The following is a 22809-nucleotide window of genomic DNA, read 5'->3' as shown; positions in this document are numbered from 1 at the left end:
TGGCAAAAGACACGTAACATGAAACTTACTGTTTTAACCATAATTAAGTGTACAGTTGAGTGGTATTAAGTACATTCATATTGCTGTGCAACCATCACCACTATCCATCTCCAGGACTATTTTTATTTTACAAAATTGAAACGCTGTATCCATTAAACAGTAATTCCCTGTGATCTCATCTCCCCAGCTCCTGGCAACCACCATTCTACTTTTACTTTCTTTCCTTTTAAAAAATCTCCCCTTTTCTCACGTGCCAGTCTCTGGTAACCACTATTCTACTATCTGTTACTATTAGCTTTTTTTTTTTTCATATTCCACATATAAGTGAGATCATGCAATATTTGTCTTTCTGTGTCTGCCTTATTTCACTTAGCATAATGTCCTCCAGGCTCATGCATATCGTCATAAATGGGAGGATGTGTGCGCATATCACATTTTCTCTATCCATTTGTCTGTTGATGGACATTTAGGTTGCTTCCATATCTTTGCTATTGTGCATAATGCTGCAATGAACATGGGAGTGCAGATATCTCTTCAAGACAGTGATTTTATTTCCTTTGGACACATCCTCACCAACACTTATCTTTTGACTTTTTGATATAGCCATCCTAACAGGTATAAGGTGATATCTCATTGTGGTTTTGATTTTCATTTCCCTGATGATTAGTGATATTGAGCATCTTTTCATGTACCATTTATATGTCTTCTTTGGAAAAATGTCTGTTCTGCTCACTTTTTAGTTGGATTATTTGGTTTTTTACTATTGAGTTGTATGAGTTCCTTAAATATTATGGATATTATCAGATAGATGGTTTGGAAATATTTTTTCCCATATTGTAGGTTGCTTTTTCATTTTGTTAATTGTTCCTTTTGTGGTGCCGAAGCTTTTTCGTTTGATGTACTCCCACTTATTTATTTTGCTTTTGTCACATGCTTTTGGTGTAATATCTAAAAAATCATTGCCAAGACCAAGGTTAAGGAGATTTACTCTGTTTTTTTCTAGGAATTTTACAGTTTCAGGTCTTACATTTAAGTCTTTAATCCATTTCAAGTTAATTTTTGTGAGTGGTGTAAGATAGGAGTCCAATTTCATTTTTCTACATGTGATTATCCAGTTTTCCCAGCACCATTTATTGAAGAGACTATCTTTTCCCTATTGAGTATTCTTGGCTCTCTTGTTGAATATTAGTTGACTATATATGTGTGGGTTTATTTCTGCGCTCTTGATTCTGTTCCATTGGTCTATATGTCTGTTTCTATGCCAATACCGTATTGTTTTGATTACTGTAGCTTTGTAACATAATTTGAAATTAGGACGTGTGATGGCTCCAGCTCTGCTCTTCTTGTGCAACATTGCTTTAGCTATTCAAAGTCTTTTGTGGTTCTGTATGAATTTTAGGATTGTTTTTTTCTATTTCTGTGAAAAATGCCTTTGGAATTTTGGTAGGGATTGCATTGAATCTGTAGATGGCTTTGGGTAGTATGGCCATTCTAATACTATTTATTCTTCCAATCCATAAACACAGGATAGCTTTCCATTTGTGCATGTCTTCTTCAATTTCTTTCATCAATGTTTTATGGTTTTCAGTGTACAGATCTTTCACTTCCTTGGTTAAATGTATTCCTAACTATTTTTTTTCTTTTCGATGTTATTGACAATGGGATTGTTTTCATAATTTCTTTTTTGGATAGCTCATTGTTAGTGTATAGAAACACAACTGATTTTTTGTACATTGATTTGTTTATCCTGCAACTTTACTGAATTTGTCTATCAGTTCTAAAAGTTTTTGGATGGAGTCTTTAGGGTTCCTATATATAAGATCATGTTATGTGCAAAAAGAAACAATTTTACTTCTTCTTTTCCAATTTGTGTGCCTTTTATTTCTTTCTCTAGTCTAATCGTTCTGGCTAGGACATCCAGTGCTATCTTGAATAGAAGTAGTGAAAGTGGCACCCTTGTCTTGTTCCTGATCTTAGAGGAAAAGCTTTCAGCTTTTCCCACTGAGTATGATGTCAGCTGTGGGCTTGTCACACATGGCCTTTTTTATGTTGAGGTACATTCCTTCTGTACCTAATTTGTTGTGAGTTTTTATCATGAAAGGATGTTGAATTTTGTCAAATGCTTTTTCTGTATCTATTGAGACAATCATATGACTTTTATCCTTTGTTTTGTTAATGTGGTGTATCACATTGAATGACTTGTGTATGTTGAACCATCCTTGCTTCCCAGGGATGAATCTCACTTGATCGTGGTGTAAAATCCCTTTAATGTGCTGTCGAATTTGGTTCGCTAATATTTTGTTGAGGAATTTTGCATCTATGTTCATCAGGGACATTGGCCTATAGTTTCCTTTTCTTTTAGTATCCTTGCTTGGCTTTGGTACCAGGTAATGGGGCTGGCCTTGTAAAACGAGTTTGGAAGAGTTCCATCCTCTTCAATTTTTTCTGGAAGAGTTTGAAATAGATTGGTATTAATTCTTTGACTGTTTGGTGTATTTCACCAGTGAAGCCATCTGGTCCTGGACTATTCTTTATTGGGAGATTTTTGATTACTGACTCAATCTCCTTATTCATTATTGGTATGTTCAGATTTTCTATTTCTTCATAATTCAGCCTCAGTAGGTTGTACATTTCCAAGAATTTATCCATTTCTTCTAGGTTATTCAATTTGTTGGCACATAATTGTTCATAATAGTCTTTTACTTTGTATTTCTGTGGTATCGATTGTAATGTCTCCTCCTCATTTATGATTTCATTTATTAGAATTTTCTCTTTTTTTTCATAGTCTAGCTAAAGGTTTGTCAATTTTGTTTATCTTATTTAAAAAGACAACTCTTACTTTCCTTAATCTTTTCTTCTGTCTTTCTAGTCTCTATTTCATTTATTTCTGCCTGATCATTGTTATTTCTTTCCTTCTACTAACTTTGGATTTAGTTTGTTCTTTTTTTTCTAGTCCCTGGAGGTGTAAAGTTAGTTTATTTGAGATCTTTCTTTTTTCTCAATGTAGGCTTTCATTACCATAAAATTCTTTTTTAGCACTGCTTTTGGTGTATCCCCTAAGTTTTGATATGTTATGTTTCCATTTTTGTTTGTGTCAAGATATTTTTTTATTTCCCTTTTGACTTATTCTTTGATCCAATGGTTGTTCAGGAGTTTGTAATTTAATTTCCACGTATTTTCGAACTTTCCAGTTTTCTTCCTGTTATTGATTTCCAGTTTCTAACTATTGCCGTCAGAAAAGATATTTGATATGGTTTCAATCTTAAATTTGTTAAGACTTGTTTTGTGGCCTAACATATGATCTGTCCTGGGTAATGTTCCATGTGCACTTGAGAAGAATGTGTATTCTGCCACTTGAATGGAATGTTTTGAAGGTGTCTATTAGATCCATTCGGTCTAAAATGTAGTTCAAGTCCAATATTTCCTTATTGATTTTCTGTCTGGATGATCTATCCATTGTTGAAAGTGGGCTATTGAAGTCCCCTACTGTTATTGTATTGCTGTTCATTCCACCCTTCAGGTGTGTTTTATTTGCTTTATATATTTAAGTTCTCTGATGTTGAGTGCATAAATGTTTACAACTGCTATATTCTCCTGGTGAATTGACCTCTTTATCGTTATATAATGACCTTCTTTGTTTCTCGTGACAGTTTTTGACTTAAAGTCTATTTTGTCTGACATAAGTATAGCTACCCTTGCTCTCTATTGGTTTCCATTTGCAGGGAATATCTTTTTCATTCCTTTGTTTTCAATTTATGTGTGTTCTTAAAGCTGAAGTGAGTCTCTTACAGCCAGTATATAGTTGGTCTTATTTTTTTATCCATTCAGCATTCGCTGTGTCTTTTGAGAATTTAGTCCATTTACACTTAGTGATTATTGATTGACAAGGACTTACTATTGCCATTTTCTTCATTGTTTTATGGGTGTTTTGTAGATTCTTTTTTCTTTTCTTCCTCTCTTGCTGTATTCCTTTGTTATTTGATAATTTTATGCTTTGATTCCCTTCTCTTTATCTTTTGTGTATCTACTATAGGTTTTGCTTTGTACTTACCATGAGGATTACATAAAACATCTTATAACAGTCTATTTTAAGCTGATAACAATTTACCTTCCATTGCATAGAACAACATTACACTTTTACCCGTCACTCACATTTTGTGTTTTCGATGTCACAATTTACTTGTTTTTATATTGTATATTCATTAACAAATTATTATAGCTATAGTTGTTTTTAATACTTTTTTTAACCTTTATACTAGAGTTATAAGTGTTTTACACATCATCATTACAATATTAGAGTATTCCGAATTTGACCATATGTTTACCTTTACCAGTGAGTTTCATCTTTTCATATGTTTTCATATTGCTTTTTAGCAGCCTGTTGTTTTCGCTTGAAGAACTCCCTTTAACATTTCTTGAAATACTGGTCTAGTGGTGATGAACTCCTACAGCTTTTTTTTGTCAGAGAATATATTTATCTCTCCTTCAATTCTCCTTCACCTCTTTCTCTCCCTCTTCTCCTTCGGGACTCTCATTGCGTGTATATTGTCTGCTTGATGGTGTCGCATAAGTCCCTCAAGCTATCTTCATTATTTTTCAATTTTTTATTTTACTCTTCTGATTAAATGATTTCCACTGACCTATCTGTAAGTTCAATAATCCTTTCTTTCATTTGATCTAGTCTGCTGTTTAACTCTTCTAATTTTTTAGTTTAGCTATTGTATTTTTCAGATCTATTATTTCTATTTGGTACTTTTTAATATTTTTTATTTCTTTGTTAAAATCATCACTTTGTTTGTGAATTATTTTCCTGACCCCAGTGAGCATCTTTGTGACCATTATCTTGAATTCACTGTTGGGTAAACCACTTTATGCTGTTTCATTATGGTCAGTGTCTGGAGATTTATCTTGCTTTTTGTTTGTTTGGAACATATTCCCTTGTTTCTTCATCTTCCTTGACTCTCTGTGTTGATTTCTGCACATCAGATAAAATAACCACTTCTCCCAGTCTTGATAAACTGGCCTCATGTAGAACATGAACCTCACCAATCAGCCTGGTCCCAAATTCTGGGTTCCTGTCAAACCCTTGTGCTTGTCTGTATGACTGTCTTTGTTCTTAGTGCACCCAGGAGATTAGGACCCCAAAAGTGTCCATTTAAGCACCTGGAGGACTATTAATTGCCTGCCTGGTCACTCCCAGATGCAGGCTAATTGGAAGCTTGACCTTCAGGTAGCTGCTGGGAAGGTTGGGATGTTAGATATACAGTCTAGCCCCTATCAGGGAGATAAGGGGAGATAAAGAGCAGGGTGGTCTTGCCTACACTCTCTATACTGTTCCAGGGGGAATAGCTGCTGAGAATATTTGTACACCCACATAAAATCAGCTGTTTATTCTCTGTGGTACCAGGGGCTCACAAATGTTGAACCCTGTCAGCTCCCAGAGCTAGATCATTTAGGAGCCAGTCCCTCAAATGGCAGCTGTAAAAGTTGGGGTGCTAGATGTGTGGACAAGCTCCTTCCAGGGAGTAGCTAGAGACTTGGTTTTATTGTTGGAGCAAGCTTGGGGGAGAAGGCAGAGGAAGTGCCCATAAGTCCTTTCAGGCTCCAGGAGAAGCCTAGTCAGCTCCCGGATGCAAGCTGATTAGAAGCCTGACCTTTAGGCAGCACCTGGGAAAGTATGCAGTCAAACCCCTTCCAGGGAGAAACTGGAAGCTGGGCATTTTTGCCTAATCACTCTGCACTGAGCCCAGGGAGATAGCTGTGTGAGGTGCTTATGCATCCATTTAAAAACTGCCACGTTGTTTTCTGTGGTCCTGGGGGACATGTGAATGCCAAGCTCCTTTGGCTCTCTGACCTAGGCGATTTGGGAGCCTGTCTCTTGGGTGGCAGCTGTAAAAGTTAGGGCACTAGATGTGTAGAAAAGCTCCTTCCAGGGAGAAGCTGGAGACTTGGTCTTATTGTTGGAGCGAGCTGAGGAGAGAAGTCTGGGGAAGTGCCTACAAGCCCTTTCAAGCTCCAGGAAGAGCCTAGTCAGCTGCCAGATGCAAGCTAATGAAGTTTCTCTTCTGGGGAGAACTGGGAGCTGGGCATTTTTACCTGCTCTGTCTGTGCTGAGCCCAGCGGTATACCCACAGGAAGTGCTCATGCATTTCTTTAAAAACCACTTCTTTGTTATCTGTGACCCTGGAGAGTATGAATGCCAAGCCCCTTCAGCTCCTCTAGCTAAGTTATTTGGGAGTCAGTCCCTTGGGTGGCAGTCATAAAAGTTGGGGGGCTGGATGCGTGGTCAAAACCCTTCTCGCCTCAGGGAGAAAGTGGGAGTAGGGGGTTCCCTCCCAATGGTAAGGCACTGTGCAAAGAGTGGGATTTATAGTACAAGCATGTCTCAGCTTTTTCTATCTGTTTTGATGTGGGTATTTTCTCATTCTTTCAAGGCATAAGAGTCACTTAACTAGCTTCTGGATTTCTCTCGGAGTGAATTAATCCGCTTGTAGCTATATATTCAGTGTGCCCATGGGAGGAGGGAAAGTTAGGAGCCTTCTATTTCACCATCTTGGTGATGTACCAGTTCACTCTTTTACATAAGGTGAGTCCTTCAAGAGTTCCAACTGAAACTGATGAATATTTACAAAGGCTCCTCCTCCTTGTAGAGCCCTGAACTCCAGCTTTTGTCCCCCTAACCCATCAGATTCCTAAATCCTCTGTTCAGTTTTTCAGCCTCTCAACTGATGCTTTCGAATTGGCAAATGCTTCAAGGGCTTTTGATAAGTACCTCAACCTTTCTGAACCACAATTTCCTTACCCTGTAAAATGGGGCTAATACTACAGACATTACAGTGTTGTTGGAACACTTGAATGAAACAACTTTTGTAAAACAAATGATGCAATGCTTGGTACTTAATAGCTGCTCAAAACATGTCATTTTTCTTCTACCTTTTGTGAATCTAACCCTTCCTCTCAAGATATTCAAGGAGAAGCTACAATGACAGCCATATGGCAGTTATTCTAGACAGGATTTGAAGGGAAGGAAAGCATTATTTCAACCGTCTTTACACAGCATCTGAAGCACAAGTACCTTATGCCTATCTTGTATGTGGAATTCAGCATCACTGTTCATCTTTTTTCCAAATAAGCCATAAAAAAAGCACAAGTTATTTAGAGTAAAGTACCTAATTCAGAATGCAATATTTATGAGCTAATTTGAATTTTATATGAAGAAGAATTCTAGCTTAAGAATTTTGCTTACCCTTGGAAAAATAAAAATGTCTAGCATATGCATAAATACTATTAGAGATCAAAGGACACACCTGGGCTTAGGGACACTTGTAATCATTTCTTCTCCCACATGCACAGAAAAAGGTATAATAATGCAAACACTGGGCACTACTTTACAGAACCGTGGATTACATCACAGAGGATGTCTCTTTTGTTTTCTTGTTTACTTCAAAAGATAAGCTTTTCTCCCCCATCAGAAGCTGGAGACTTCTTTGCAGCAGGTATTTGAAAAGAAATGCCTTAATGCAAAGTATTTTCCTCCTGAACTCAGGAGAATTGGCAACTTCAGCCTGCATGAGAATAGCAATGGCCCTGCCACAGTTTACCATCATTATGGATTGAAATACAAGTTCAATGCTGGGATCCTGGAGGCACTTATTAAAAATATGGCTATATTGAGTTATGTACACGTAATAAACCGCACCTATTTAAAGTGTATATTTCCACAAATTTTGATAATACATATGTATGACACCACTACCATAATGAAGATATAGAACATTACTACCTCCCCACTCAGAGATTCTTTGTGCCCCTTTGCAATCCATCTCTCTTTCTACCCCTAATCTCAGGCACCCACTGATGCAGTTTCTGTCACCATAGATCAATTTGCATTTCTATATTAGTTTGCATTTTCTAGAATTTTATATAAATGTAGTCACACAGTGTAACTTTTTTTTGTCTAGCTTTTCTCATTCACCATAACGTATTTGAGGCTTGTCATTTTGTTGCACGTGTCAGTAGTTCATTCCCTTACATTGCTGAATAGTATTCCATTATATAGGTGTACTAAAATTTATCTTTTTACCTATCGATGGACATTTGCATTATTTCCAATTTTTTCCTATTACAAATAAAACTGCTATTAGTATTTACGTATAAGTCATTTTGTGGATATGTGTTTTAATTTCTCTAGGGTAAATACCTGGGGGTGGAATGGCTGGATCATATGTTAGCTGCATGTTTAACTTCATAAGAAACTAACAATCATTTTCCAAAATGGTTGTACTATTTTACATTCCCACCAGCAATGTGTGAGAGTTCCAGTTTGGGGCACACTCTTTAACATGCACTTTATTTACTTAAAAAAATTAGCTCAGAGCACACTAGCCTATACCAAGTATATAGTAAGCTTTGGCATTGAGCTCTTCATTTATCCTGTCTGCCTCTGTTTCAGCATCTGAGAAAAGAATAAGAATGGAACCTACCTCACTGGATTGTTTTTATGTTCAAATGAAATATGGATATAAAAATCTTAGCACATGGTAAGTTCTCAATAAATGTTATCTATTATTATTATTATCTACATACTATTAAAGCTATATGCCAGGGAATTGATAAGAGTTTTACATTTGTCATCTTATTTAATCTTCCCAATGACCTTGAAATGTAGGTACTCATATATTCTTTGTGGATGAAGAAACTGCAATTCAGAAAGTTTAAACGAATTGCTCAAAAAATCATGCAGCAAATGAGTGACAATCTGGAATTCAAACCCAGGCAATATAATTACAAAGCTCAAGCATTTAAGCATTATGTTGGCTGGTTCTGCATTCTAACAAGATTGAGAGTGAATATATGCGTGTTGTTATCTTCGATTCATTCAGGTTGTCACAGCACTTTTTTACTTGCTCTTTGGTAGACTGTTCAACAGATAGAGCACTTCCCTTTGGCCCTGTGTTTCAGCTGGTTGAGTCCCATTCTGTTTTGTAAATTCATGGCAAGCCATGAAGAGAACTAACTCCCTATAAGCCATATCTCACCTGTCTCCTCTGTTCCATTCAGAAATCGCCCAAACAGTTGATTACTCCATCCTAGTGTCTAAGATGTCTAAGTGTCTTCTCCAGAATAGCCTTCTACCTGAAACACTGCTCGAAGAGGTAGGTGCCTACTGAATTGGAAAACCATCTTGTAATGCCTGCTAAAGCTGAACATACATCTGTCCTATGACCCAGCAATTCTACTCTTAGATGCCTAAAAGAAATGAATTCATATATTCACCAAAAGAAATGTAGTCGAATATTCATAGCAGCACTACTTGCAATAGCCCGAAACAGGAAAAAAAACAGAAGACCATTAACAGTATATACGTACATTGTGTAGTAGTCTTACAAAAAATAATACATAGCAATGAAAACGAACAAATTATAACTATATGAAAAATACATAACACATATGTGCAAAAATCACATAAACATAATATCGAGCACAAAAAAACAGACCCAAAAGAGTATATACAGCATGATTCTATTTATGTAAAGTTCAAATACAGGCAAAAATGGTCTATGGTATTTAAAGTCAGATAAATGATTACCCTTGCTGGTGGGTGTTGAAGGGGTGTGGTGGGGTGTAAGTGACTGGCAGGGGACATGAGCAAGACCTCTGTGGGTACTGGTAATGTCTATTTATATAGACGTTGGTTATATTATTGGTGTTCAATTTGTGAAAATTCATCAAGCTGCATACTTATTTATTTTTGCACTTTCCCATGTTATACTTCAATTTTAAAATTCAAAAGAAATTAACCCCTTCATTCCCCCTCCCCCAAATCCAAAACTCTTTCCAAGGCCGCTGATAGTACAGCTTTCTTTCACTGACTATTCTCTCAAGCATATACTTGAAGATTACTTCATGAGAAACTGGGATAAAACCAGCTTGTCCAACACTAACAGCCTAACAAAATTCCCTCTCCCACAACCAGATATGCATCTCCCTTCCTTCCTGTTGCCCCATATGAGGACAGGAAAAAAAAATGAAAAGAAAAATGAGATATTTGCATTTGACAGCATCTTTAGGTAGAAATGAATACCTCTGGCAAGTTAATACCAAGAGGCAGTCTTGGAGAATGAGTCACTCAGCAAGTCACGCAGTCAGCATAAAGCAAAGAAGCAAACAATGTGAGCATTAAAAGGCTTTTTTTTAAACTTCATTTTGCTAAGGAAAAAAAATCATTGGTCTTGGCCTACCTCCACTGGTAATAGCGCTCTCTACATTGAACTACAGCTTCCAAAAACCAGCAGCCACCACAGCAATTAGAACTGCCCGTAAATTTAGATACACTTAAACTAGAGATCAGCTGCTTAAAATAGTTTGAAATGTGTTGGTCTTTGAGTACATGTTCATATTCATTAATTAAGCAACTTAAATCACAAGACAAGAGGATGGTCAGCTGCAGTTTTCCTCTTTGGATGCTTTAGGCAACTAGGATTTTTTTTACTTAGATGGCAAAACAGTCTCTTGTGGGATTGTAACCCACTCATTATTGTTTATCATTCAATTTTACTATTTGCTGAATTTCCTAGGTACAGCAAAAACTGCAAAAATCTGTGAAATTCCTTCACTTGTGCTCATCAGAAGAAATGCATTTGTTGTTGTTATCTCCTTTAGACGTATATGAATTCTGCATCCAATGTGAGCTGTCTGATCTCAAAGCAGAGACTAACTGGATAGTAACAGAGGAAGTACTTAGTGCCTGGCTAATCAAAGTATGGTTCTTGGATAGCAAAGTTGACATTGCCTGGGAGATTAGAAATGCTCTCTCAGGCCCTGCCCACACCTACTGAATTAGAATCTGCATTTTAACCAGGTCCCCAGATGATGCCTGTACACATCCGTGTTTGGGAAGCACTGCTGTAGGATATATAGAAAACATTGACTTTGAGTAGTAGACAGAATTTTTCCCATTTCATATTAAACATAGCATTTTCTTTCTTATAGAGTGTAAAATACGTACCAACCTGGAGATTGTGGTCCAACTCTCTCCAAGCATAGAACAGACAAGCTCTTGTGTCTGACAGGTTATGAATAGAGGCAGCTTATTAAAATTCCCTACATGGTTGGAAGCCTTATCTGTTTAGATCTGTTTCTGTCAAAAGAACAAAATGAATTGCTTACAGGGAAACTAGGAGTGCTGGGAATCATGCATAAGGATGGTCAATATAGCCCACCCATAAGCCCAGGGCAGCAGATGGATGGAAGGGCACATGCTGCTGACCATGTGTTCATCTGTGGAAGACCTGTGTTTTGTGGGCAGGGGAACCACTGTAATGCTAAAGGGAATGACGCTGTTCCTACCTGCGGCAAAGACTGCTTATCATCCCCCAGTATCCGTTCTCCCTTTCCTCCTTTTAATAACAACTTCCCCGGATATGGAGTTTCATCAGGGCATATAGCTATCTAGCTAGAGACTACATTTATCATCCTGCCTTGTAGGTAAGTGTGGCTATGATACTAAATTATCCCAGTGGAATGTGAGCAAGGGGATGTATATACTTCTGCATCCCTTCCTTAAAAGGAACCTACTTGGCTTACCCCCTCCCTTCTCTCTTTCATGAGGGCAGAAATGCAGATGTGGTGCTGGGAAAACGCTTGGACCATCTCTATAATGGAAACTCCCTAGAGCAGAAAGCTGAGACTAATTGTCTGCAAAGAGAAATGCCAACAAGAAACAAACTAATTTGCCCTGTAGAACCCCAGAAAGGCTGAGAACTTGGAGGCACAGATACCTCAGAAGCTAGTGTGAAATACAGGAAAATTGATTGAAAGTGTGTAAGGGAAAGTTAGACCCCCAATTTCTTTCTGTAACGCTGCCCAGCCAGCCACCACCACTCTGCAATCCAACAGGAGCTGGGAGATTTTGTCCCTGGAACAATTCAGCCTGAGAAGCTCCAGAGCATGGCACAGTAGAGGGTATGGAAGAGAAACAGGTAAAATTTTAAAAGTTCCTTTCCTTTCTTGACTTCTAGAACCCTAGAAGTCAGGTTTCGAATCCTTCAGGAAGGAAATTGGAAGAGTCTTTTCTGAAGAAACAATCCCAAGAGAAAAACATCTTATAGATGCTCATATTTGAGGGTTCCCCAACAAAATGGTTGGGCACCACCTAATCATACAGAACTTTTGATTAGTTTTTAGGTGTTTTATTCTTAAATGTGAACAAACAGCTTAAGATAATCATTCTGGATAGCCTCCAACGTGACTGTCAGAGATGAAAAAAACAAATACACCAAAAAGGAATAGAACAAAAGAAAAGTTTAAAAACAGAATAATAATTAAAAAGAAAAACAGGAGAGGGTAAGAGAATACCTTGCATCCATGAATTAGTAATAGGATACTACAACAAAGGAATAATCAGAAAATACAAAAGAGCTTTTGGAAGTTAAAATTACAAAATAAAAAATATTAATAGATATGGTTAAAAGATAAATATGAGAAAATGTCTCATAAAGGAAAACAAAAAGGCATAGAATCAGAGAGAGAAGAGAAGAAAGATGATTAGCTTGGAACACTCAACATCTGACTAACAAGAATTTTGAAATAAAAATAGGTAAAAGGAGGTGAAGAAATGATAAAAGGGGTTATAATAGAACATTTCCCAGAAATTAAGGAAATGAGTTTCCAGAGTGCAAGAACTCACCAAATGCCAAGTACAATACAGAAGACAAGAACTGCACATCACTAAGGCACATCATTTTAAATGCTAGAATAGCAGGGATAAACAGAAAAACCCTAAAAACTCCCAGAGGCAAAAAAAAATGGTTGCTCACAAAGAATCAGGAATCAATAGACAATCAGACTTCTCAGCAGCAACAGTGAAAGCTGGAGCAATGCCCATGACATTTTGGTTAAAGATTATTTCCATTTAAGAATTCTGCATTCAGCCAAACTAACATTCAAGAATAGAGAAGACGATTTTCAGGCATTAAAGAATTCTAAAATGTATTTCCAGAAAGCTACTCCAGGATGTGCTTCACCAACACAAGGGACTAAACCTACAAAATGGAAGACTTGGGATCCAGAAAACAGGGAATTCAACACAGAAGAGAGAAAGAAGAATTCCTTTATTAACAGAAGAAATTGTGATGGGACAGCCTTGCAGCTGGTCTAAAGAACAATCAGTACAGACTGAATCAGGGTAACAGGAGACGCTAGGACAGATGTCTTGTGGGGGAGGGGGGGGAGATGGAACTGATAGATTACCACATGTGTTTGACAGTATTGAGAAGCATCTCTAATTCTGTGGGAGCATTGAGGAAGAATTAGCAACTGATTCACAGAAAACTAAGCAAACATAAAGAAAAGGCAATTGTTACCTAGAGAAAAAGAATCACAATAAAGTAAATGAAATTATTGCATACTATATGTCTCAATTGTGAACAATTTTACATAGTCATAATAATATTTAACACAGGATATTCATTTAACCAAAAGTTCTGATACGACTATATTGGAAACATGAGGAGAGAGGCAGTATGGGTGTATGTAAGAGTATTAAATGCTGATCTTCCACTGTAGGAAGTCAATAGATAATGTTTATAATAGATAAATAAGAAATCACAGTATGAACATTTTGTATATAATTATGTAGGTAAATAGAAAAATAGCTAAAAGAGTTGAAAGTAGTTTTCTCTGAGGAGTGGTCCTTGGGAGTAGGGAGGAGTGGAACAGTAGCTATATTTTCTTACAAGCTTTTTAGGACCAACTGTGCTTTTTAAAATTAATTATATCTATTCATTTGGTAAAAATAAAAATAAAGGCAAGTCGGGGCTGGCCCCGTGGCCGAGTGGTTAAGTTCGCGCGCTCTGCTGCAGGCGGCCCAGTGTTTCGTTGGTTCGAATCCTGGGCGCGGACATGGCACTGCTCATCAGACCACGCTGAGGCAGCGTCCCACATGCCACAACTAGAAGGACCCACAATGAAGAATATACAACTATGTACCGGGAGGCTTTGGGGAGAAAAAGGAAAAAATAAAAAAATCTTTAAAAAAAAAAAAAAAGGCAAGTCAACAACAAATCACCTCTCCCAGAAGTATTATTCTTCTACAATTTGGATTATCTCTCTCTAATTGGAACATGAAAGGATTTATTTCTTGCTAAAAAATTTCAGGCATCAGGAAGCAAGTGAGCACTATATATTTGTGGTGAACCCAGTATCCCCACGATCACATCACAGCATTCTGCTTACGTGAGGACTGGCCCTGGTGGACTGTTAGTATGTGCATCTGGTAACATTGCAACTGTAATTTCTAAACAAGGTCAGCATTCTTGAACAAAAAGATGTGACAGCATGATTAAATGATGAAAATCAAACCCAAGGGCATTTTAATGGGAGTCATAGTCCTGAAAGTAGAATGAGGATCAGAAGGCCTGTATAAAGGACTGTCAGGTATGAACTTGGGCCTCAGTGTCCTAATCATTCAGGAATCTTACTTTCCTGGCGAGAATCATCATCAGTTTCATCTGACAGTCTTCCTCCAGGCAATGCCAGATAGATGAGGCAGAATGGCACAGATCCAGAGCAGAGCCACACAGGGCCAACAGCCGTATGGGCATAAAGGAAGCCAGGCTGAAAAGAGCCCTTCAGTTTTTATTACTCATTATCCTGACTGAGTGGCTCCTCAGCCATCTTTGTGACAGCCAGGAGCAGTGACCAGTGGAGCATTCAGTCAACAAATGTTATCATCACTCCAATAATAATCATGTTATCACCCATCATAATGGTGTTTGTTCTGAGGGAAGACTCAGAAGGCTTGGGGTTTCCATTTGGGAAAAACCAAGAGGAGAAAGGTGATGTAAGCAGGATGGGTGTGCCGGTAGGGGTGGAAAAGAAGAGGGCATGTGGAATTGAGAGTGGAATAAAGGGAAAAAAGAAAAGTGACAGTGAGGAAAGTGGCACAATAAGAGCTACACAATAAGAGCTAGAAATAAAGAAATTGGTTTCCTAACAGCGTTGAGAGTAAGAGAGGGGTTTTTCTGCCACAGTCACATTATATCTACCCTGCAATGTGTTCATTAGTCAGATAAATCAGTGGGAATATTTTCATTTATATAGTAGATGCTGTCAGTGCTCCTCCCACATCCTCTCTGATCTCCTTACCATATCCATGCATACCAGCCTTACCTCTGATGGCTAGTACATGCATCTTTGCCAGAAGGCTGAACTGGGGCTGCTGGAACCAACTTTGCCCACACACACGAGTGTTGGGGAACCAGTGTTCCTCTAGGGCAGCCTTGAACAAACGGCTGATGGTATGGAGGTATAAATGCCTTGGGTACCTGGCTCCTTGGGTGGGTTGTGCTAAGATGTGTGTTTTATCCCATTATCCATTTATCCCATTTAGCTCCTTTCTCAGCTGTACCTCTTCTGTGGAAAGAATCTTTTTTCTATCTAATTGGGCCAATCAGCACAGGGTGAACAATGGAGGAGATTCAATCCAAAAAAGAAATCTCTAGATATAATATGTCCAAGGCAGACTGTGTATTTATAAGAGCCTCAGGCTGGAAGAGGCAATGACAATTCATTTTGTAATGTAAGGTTATATTCCTCTCACACAGTTCAAAGCAATGTGCCACATGCCAAACAAGGTATGGTATTTATCATATTATATGTGGGAACAATCATAGGAATAAAACTGGCCCTACTCTGTAGAAGATACATATCGTGCTTTATATTAAGAAGATTTATAATATAACATTTATTTGCAATATACAATTAATACCATAGGTCTATGACAAATAATCACTATCATGTAGGTAGTCGTGTTAATGTCTGAAGTGTCAGTGGAAAGGGCCACTTGCAGGTCTTTGTCTGAGGGCCTGAAGATCCTCATGGCAGGACAATGGTTGGAAAGTAGAGACTTGCAGACAGCTCCTATCCCTCCTGAAAAGGTACCAGAGACCAAGAACAATCCCTTAAGCCCCTAGACTGAGGGTTTTCCAGAAGGAAAAAAATCTCACCCTGATGAAAGAGAGTTGAGATATGTTCTTGGCCCAATGACAGTGGTTGTAGCCAGATGGAAGGAGAGATTGGGTGTCCCCTGGCCAACTAACCCTCAGAATGCCTGCTAGATTGTATCACCCATTGGGGACCAGACCAGGATTCCATGCAAAGGACACCTTGAAGGATAGTGAATGAGACAAGAGAGTTGATTCTCTGATATGATTCTAAAACCCTCAGGGAAAAATGCAGAGCTATCTTAAGACATAATAAAAATATAACCTAGATAAGAGACAGTACTTGCTCCCACTTCAACTCAGTGAGTGAGTAAATGCAGGAGTGGCTATAGCCACATCAGACAGCAGAGGATTTAGTCCCTCAAATAATTCAATAAATATTTATTGAACGTGTACATATGACAGTAGGATATTGCACTAAATACCACAGATATAGTGTTCAATAATGAAAAGAATGAAATCTCACATGGTGCTTACAATGTGCCAGGCAATATTCTACTTTGTATGATTCATACAACACGCCTATGAAAAAGATATCCTTTACATCCCCCTTTTAGAGATGGGGACAGAGGTTAAGTGACCTGCCCATGGCCATACAAATGGTTAGTGCTAGAGCTGGGATTTGAACCCTACGATGTGCTGCCTCCCAGGTAGTCCTCACCCCCCAATTGCTCTATTGTCTTGGAGTTTACATTCTGGTGGGAAAAAGGCCCTTTTATAAGATGTTGATCATATTTTCAATCATTTAATTTCAATCTTATACTAGGCCTTGTAGGGGGTACTATGTACAGAATGCCCTGAGCGTGTCCACCAGCTTATTCACTCCATAAATACATATTGATTGCCTACTCTGTGCCAGGTTCTGTGGGGGATGCTGGGAATTTAATGAGAGCAAAACAGATACCTCCTCTGCTGTCTTGTGGAGGGAGAGAGGTGTGAGACATTATTTGAATAATGACACATATTTATATGCGATTACAAAGGTGGTAAATGCTTTGAAAGAAAGTACTGAGAGCATTAAGAGCATATAATAGGACTTGACATTTAAAATGAGATCAAATGAGATCTGAAGGATGAATAACAGTTATATTAGTGAAAAGAAGAGGAAAACACATTTCAGGGAGGCATGTGCCAAGGCTTTGGGTTAAGAAAAAGAAATTCTAAGGCACTGAGAAAGGGCCAGTGAGGCTGGAGCCCAGTGAGTGAGTGAGAGTGAATGAGTGAGAGGGTAGAGGTTACCTGACCTACCAGCCAACCAGTATACTTTTGAAAGCGAAAGAGGTGCTGATAATAATCAACAGGCATAAACAGGTATTGAATTGGGTAAATTGGGAGAGATGCTGACTCTAATTTAGGCCTTGTAAAAGTTTCATTCTCTAGCCTAAGAACAATAAGAAGCCATTCAATGATTTTTAAATGAGGGGTGGGGAAATGTCTAGTCATATTTTATCATGATTAGTTTTAATAACACTCTAGCTATAATGTGGATAATAGATAAGACAGCAATAGTGAATGCAGGGAGACAAATAAGGACATTATAACAATAATCCAGGTGAGAAATGATGGTGCTTTGGACCACAGTGAAAATAATGGAGATGGAAAGAAGGAGATGGAGCCTAGTGACCATGAGTAGTGAAATCAACACAACTTGGAAACTGATTGGATTTGAGGAATAGAGGATGACACAGGCTTAACCTGGAAACTGCTTAATGAGGTCAGGAGAAGTGAGAAAGAAATGGCCGAATGAAAAATGAAGAAGGAAAGAAATGATCAAGCAGAATGGCTGCCATGTTCATTTGACTCCCCAGGAGGAATTACAGGGGTCTAGGAAACCTGCCATCCCAGCACTGGGGGCTACTTTTCATAGCCCCAGTGTTCTCCACCATGGCTCGTGGATACAAACCAATTCCTGTTGTCTGAGCATATGTGCACAATTAGAGAATGCAGGTATATCTGAAAGACCTAGAACTAAGTGAGTAACAGAAGCAGGGAGATAGTGTTCAAGGATGGCAATGTGATTTCAGAGAAGAAATGTATCTTGAAAAAGATTTGGAAGAGAAGGAAGGAACCTGATTTGTAGAAGAAATAGGTATTCCAGATATAAGAAAAGGCATGTGAAGAAATCCAGTTGAGTTGTATGTTAAGAGTATGTTAGTTTCCAAAATTGTTATTATTTAGTATTTGAGATCTTTCTTTCTTTTTAAATAAAGAAGGAAATAAGGAACCACCTCAAAGTAGTTTCCCTTCCAAATTAATCGTTTACCCTTTTCTGAACCACTGTCTGTTGCTGTCTGATTCTGTCCCAACTGAAACAACCAAATTGGAGGGAAAAATTGATGTACCAAGTCCACTGATTTTCCTTGTGGATAACTGAAGTCAGGACATAAAATTCTCTTAGCTATCATATCCTTTTTTTGCTGATGTTACTTACATCTGAGGCTGATCAAAGTGAACTGTGTTTAAAACAGCTGTCGATCAAATTCAAGTTCCTCTTAACATTATCGATTTTAATCAAAATGGAAACAATGTGTAATTTGGTATCCTTTCCAAAATTATAATCCTCACTCTCATTTTATGTGGACATAAGAGTGCAGGTCTAAGAAGAAACTCTAGTTATTATTGATATAATCTCTCCATTTTCATATTCAACTGCATTGTGTCAGGCTGATATTTTACTCTTTCTACTAAGAATTCTGAAGGAAAAAAAAGACACTGATGCTTCGTAACAGTCTGTCTTTACCCAGTAACAGACAAATAATTGAAAGTCAAAGACTTTTAGTCTTGGGATAAAAGCTAGAGATTAGCTACTCCTATTCCCTTATCTTGAAAACTTAGAAAGCAAAGCTCAGAAATCACTTGCCCAAAGTTGCATGGCAGAGTCAGAACAGGAACTATGCTTCCTGATGCCCAGGCTCTACTCTTTCTACCACATTCCGTAATCCTAAAGCTTTGTTGGGCTTCAAGCCTCATGGAGTTGCTAACAAGTTAATAGTGTGAGAAGAAATAATGGTTTATTTAATTATTATTTTTCAGAAGGAAAATGTTCATCTCTTTTAATATGTGTTCAATTTCTTTTAAGATCAATGTTGAATCAATGATCTTTCTTAACATGAATCATCTATAACTTCTTTTGGCAATTATATTGTACTGAGAAAGACTTTTCTGTGGTGAAGTAGAGTTAATTTGATGAAAACTTCACAAATTCAATCTTAGGTTGCATTCTCATTTAACCTTCGCTCAGATTTAAATCAGAGGAACCAACTTTCCCTGAAGCAGTAGAAAATAATAAACAGGGTGTTTATTTGTTATTTTTTTCAAGCATGAAGCCAACCAAAGAAACGGCAAAATTAATTTGTATTTGATTTTGTTTAAAGCTTTTGAAAGAGAATTACATCTGTCGTGTGTATTCAAATTAATATCTCAGTCCTTCATTGCTGAAAACCAGACATGGAGTTCTGTAAAGGTTAATAGATGGAAATGTCTTAATCAGAACTTCTTTCAAATAGTAAATAAACAATAATCACATCTGGTTTAAAATGTTCTGATATCTCTATTTTATAAGAAACAACGCAAAAATTATTGGTGACACAATTATCTTCATCTTGAGACTTGTCACTCTTAATCAGTTCTCCTTATTCTTTGGTTATCAAATAAGTTAAAGTTTTCAGTTACATATTTAGCTAATATTTATAAAACAAGATTTTATCTGTCCTAAAAAAATCTTTCAGTTATCTTATTACCACCTTAAACCATCATCCTGTCTCATTTATGTTTGAACATCAAACATCTCAGAAGAGCATCCTCTTCTCTTGGCTTCCACTTCTTACTAGTCAGTTTTTAGCCCCTACCTCCAGTGAAACTGCACTCTTAAAGGGCACTAATGAATAGCTGACCTTCTCCTGCTGCTAACAAAATCTCTTGGTCTTTTTTCAATCATCATTCTTATTGACATTTACCCACAACTGTTGACATTGTTGATGTTGATAGCATTCCTTGTCATCTAGAATGTCAAACTATCCTGGTTCCTTCATCCTATTGCATCATAGCACTGCTGATCAGAGTATGGAGCCATGGGGGCCTCATTTTTAAGAAGGGGGAAACATTAACGTTAGTTAGAAATACAGTGAGATAAAACAAGACTTATGGGGGGTAAGTGTTTTGGTGAGTAAGTTAGTGAGGACAGAGAGACAAACCAAAAGGAGAAAAACAAAACAGGAGTTTAACCAAATAGAATTAAGGTCCCAGTGGATGCTGAAAATGTGTATGTACCAACCCCAGATGCCCTGGCATTGGAGCCACCCACCTTTCACTAGTGCCACCATGTTGACTTTTTAAAATGCAAATAACAGAATAATTAGAGGTAAAGCCACTGCTGGTCTGGAAGGAGTCTGGCAAGGGTTTGTGCCTGGGACAAAGGATGAGATCATAAGAGAGAAAAATCTGGGTTAAGTGCATAAATATTACCTTGGACCTGCACACTTGTAATACCTTCTGGAACCCACACATACCTGCTGTTTCTCCCTCCATGTTGGTAAAGTCAATGTTGTTAAAGTATCTTCTGGTTGCATATTCATCTGTACTGCTCATTGGCCTAGCTGCCTATAAGGAATCTTGATCTGGAAAAAAAGACAGAAGAGCACTTTCCCAGACTGGGAGCAGAGCAACTGGAGGACCTGTTCCTCAGACTGTTCCCCCTGCCCTGCAAACCACCCATCGGGTTTGCTCAGCCAGAGTAGGGAGGGGGAGAACAGGCATTCAACACCTTTCTCCCTTCCTCCCGTCTTACTCTTGCCCTCCTTCCATCCTTCAATAAACGTGTATTGAGAACCTAAAAAATGCCAATTACTCTGTTCGACACTGAGGGAACAAAAATTAATAGGACTGGTCACCAAACTAAAGAAGCTTATGATCATAAGGGAAAATGTATATCCTACAAGCACCTTAAACTCAACATTTAAGAAAACTTCATGTATTCTAATCCTCGTGTAGTTCCCAGCTCCTACCCATCTCAGCCCCTCTTCCTGATTTCCCTATTTCTATTACAGGTAATCAACATTCACCCAGGCTTACAACTCTAAATTTATTACTCAGTTTTTAAAATAAGCATTCCTCCTTTCCTTTTGTACTGCCATGCCCTTGGTTCAGATCCTCATTAATTTTCTACTAGACTAATGTTCTTGCTAGCCTCCCTGCTTCTTGTTTCTCCTCAATTCAATTCATCCTGCTCAAGGCCACCAAATTAATTTTTCTCAAGCACGGCATTGAGTATATCACTCTCTTAGACAAAACCATCATAGACTTCACAAAGTGGGTATTCAAAGCACTTGCCAGCTGAGCCCAACTTATCTTTCCAGCATATTTTCCACCATTCCAAATGCATACTTTATTCTCCAACTATATTAGTGTGATAGGCTGAATAATGGCCCCCAAAGATGTCTATGTCCTAATCCCCAGAACCTGTGAATATGTTACCTTACATAGTAAAAGGGACTTGGCAGATATGATTAAGTTAAGGATCTTAAGATGGAAAGATTATCATGCATTATCCAGGGTGGGTCCAGTGTAATCACAAGGGTCATTATAAGAGGGAGACAGGAGGTCAGGAACAGGAGGAGGCAATATGACAACAGAAGTAGAGATTGGAGTGAAGCAGCTATGAATCAAGAAAGGTCAACAGTGTCTAGAAGCTGGAAGACCCAAGAAACAGAATCTTTCCTGGAGCTTCCAGAAGTAACCAGCCCTGTCAATATCTTGATCTTAACCCTGTAAGACTCATCTTGGACTTCTGATCTCCAGAATGGTAAAAGGATAAATTTGTTTTGTTTTAATTCACTAAGGTTGTGGTAATTTGTTATAGTAGTAATAGGAATCGAACAGAATTCATTAGCTATTGCTTCATAAATGACAACTTACAAAATACAAGTTACATACACATATAAGCATTTACCTCTTGCTCACATATCTACAGGTCAGCTGGGCTCTGCTTGTCTTGGATGTGTTCTGCTGGCTCCCCACTATTGATTCAGTTCACCTCTACTCCATTTATCTCTCATTCCTCTGGAAATATCAAGTTGCCTAGAAAATATCTTTCTCATGTTGAAAGGAAGGGATGCCAAAGCAAAAGTCTAACTAGGCAAGTCCATTTCAAGCATTCGCTCATATCACATCTGCTGGCATTCCATTGGTCAAACAGCTTACCTGGTCAAACCCAAGATCAATGGGGCAGTAAAATATCTCCTGCTTCTAGTGGAAGGAACTTCAAAGTCTCAGGGCAAAGGGCATAGATTCAGGGAGGGTTGAAGTAATAGAAATAATAATGCAATATACCCAGTGGTATGCTGGTAGACCAGCTTTCAAAACACAAACAAAGAAGAACAAAACAAACAAAAAGAACTCTGATTTAAAGCATTTGCAGATTTCCATGGTGTAAATATTCCCACCGTGGTTGATTTTAAGCTACCAACATGACATCACTGAATACGAAGTTGGGAAGAGATGTACACAATGGGCTCTCGTGGTCAGTAACAGTCAGCTCCAGCAGAGCATTGCATCTACAAATCAATCAAACCTGTCATTACGTATTCCTCCCTGGACAGTGTCTCATGCCATTCTATCCAACTGAAATTCTGCCACCTTTCGAATGCCACCTTTTGCACAAAGCTTGTCTGTTTTCTTAACCAGAAGTAATTCCTCCCTCCTTGGAATTTTCATAGCACTTCCCTGTGGGTATTTTTCATTCGTTTTTCTGGAATACCTATTGTGTATATGTCTTTCTTGCCCATTCGGTTTCAAGGTACTGGGAGGT

The 22809-nt window shown here is 38.1% G+C and overlaps 1 long non-coding RNA gene across 1 annotated transcript in view; it reads left to right on the top strand.

Moving 5' to 3' along the window:
- Window positions 1-22809, top strand: part of LOC139080900 (uncharacterized) — a 283558-nt gene that overhangs the window by 203249 nt on the left and 57500 nt on the right. The window contains exons 3-4 of the long non-coding RNA XR_011535709.1: window positions 8453-8540; window positions 9061-9155. This is a non-coding gene — a long non-coding RNA (uncharacterized lncRNA). The remainder of the gene's footprint in view (window positions 1-8452; window positions 8541-9060; window positions 9156-22809) is intronic.

Source organism: Equus przewalskii, chromosome X (genome assembly GCF_037783145.1).
Source record: "Equus przewalskii isolate Varuska chromosome X, EquPr2, whole genome shotgun sequence".
NCBI lineage: Eukaryota > Metazoa > Chordata > Mammalia > Perissodactyla > Equidae > Equus > Equus przewalskii.
Note: the sequence above shows the minus strand (reverse complement) of the source record. Positions and strands in the feature narration are given on the sequence as shown.